General features: G+C 62.7%; 1 protein-coding gene across 1 annotated transcript in view; it reads right to left on the bottom strand.

Moving 5' to 3' along the window:
* Positions 1 to 1264, bottom strand: part of STRA6 (stimulated by retinoic acid 6) — a 17535-nt gene that overhangs the window by 13168 nt on the left and 3103 nt on the right. The gene's annotated exons all lie outside the window — the stretch shown is intronic.

The raw sequence follows: 1264 nt of genomic DNA, 5'->3' as shown, positions 1-1264 counted from the left end.
GGCGGTGCCGGGGGCCGGCGCAGGCCAGCAGGGGCGAGGACAGCGCCGGGAAATAGAGCAGGGCCAGAACCTTCCAGAACTCTGCCACAGCCACACCGCGGTGTCACCGATGGCACCGGGGGGTGACACACTGCCCTGCGACAATGCCACCGCCCTGGGGACACTGCCACCACCCCAGACATTGCGAGTCACTGCCACCATCCTGGGGACACTGCCACTGCCCTGGGACACTGAAAGCACCCCATGGACACTGCCACCACCCCGGCGTCACTGCCACTACCCTGGGGTAAATGCCACCACGCAGGGGACACTGCCACCCCTCCAGGGATACTGCATCACTGCCACCACCCAGGGGTCACTGCCACTGCTCTGGGGACACTGCCACCACCCCATGGACACTGCCACCACCCTGGGACACTGCCACCACCCTGGGGTCAATGCCACCAGCCCAGGGACAGGGAGACACTGCCACCAGCCCAGGGACACAGGATCACTGCCACCACCCTGGGGACAGGGGGTCACTGCCACCAGCCCAGCCAGCTCTTCCCAGGGATGGGGATTTGGGAACTCCGAGTCCTTTTCATGGAGGGATTTGGGGATTCTGAGCCCTTCCCATGGGTGGGATTTTGGGTGTTCCAAGCCCTTCCCATGGATGGGATTTGGGAATTCTGAGCCCTTCCCAGAGTGGGGATTTTGGGCATTCCAAGCCCTACCCAGGGATGGGATTTGGGTGTTCCAAGCCCCTTCCCAGGAGTGCCATTTGGGAATTCCGAGCCCTTCCCAGGTGGGGATTTGGGAATTTAGAGCCCTTTCCCAGAGTGAGGATTTTGGGCATTCCGAGTCCTATCCAGGGGACAGGATTTGGAAATTCCGAGCCCTTCCCAGAGTGGGGCATTTGGGAACTCCGAGCCCTGCCCAGGATGGGATTTGGGGAATTCTGAGCCCTCCCCAGGATGGGATTTGGAAATTCCGAGCCCTGCCCAGGATGGGATTTGGGGAATTCTGAGCCCTTTCCAGAGATGGGATTGGGCATTCCAAACCCTTTCCAGGATGGGATTTGGGAACTCTGAGCCCTGCCCAGGGTGGGATTTGGGAACTCTGAGCCCTCCCCAGGATGGGATTTGGGATCTCTGAGCCCTGCCCAGGGCGGGATTTGGGATCTCCGAGCCCTGCCCAGGACGGGCCGTGGGCGCTCCATGTCTCACCACGGGCGGCGGGTGACGCCGTCGTTGTCCCCGTGGGCGGCAGCAGCGGCAGCGCGGGG

Source organism: Geospiza fortis, unplaced genomic scaffold (assembly GCF_000277835.1).
Source record: "Geospiza fortis unplaced genomic scaffold, GeoFor_1.0 scaffold628, whole genome shotgun sequence".
In the NCBI taxonomy this organism is placed as follows: Eukaryota; Metazoa; Chordata; class Aves; order Passeriformes; family Thraupidae; genus Geospiza; species Geospiza fortis.
The sequence above is the reverse complement of the archived record's forward strand: the minus strand, read 5'-3'. Positions and strand labels throughout refer to the sequence as shown.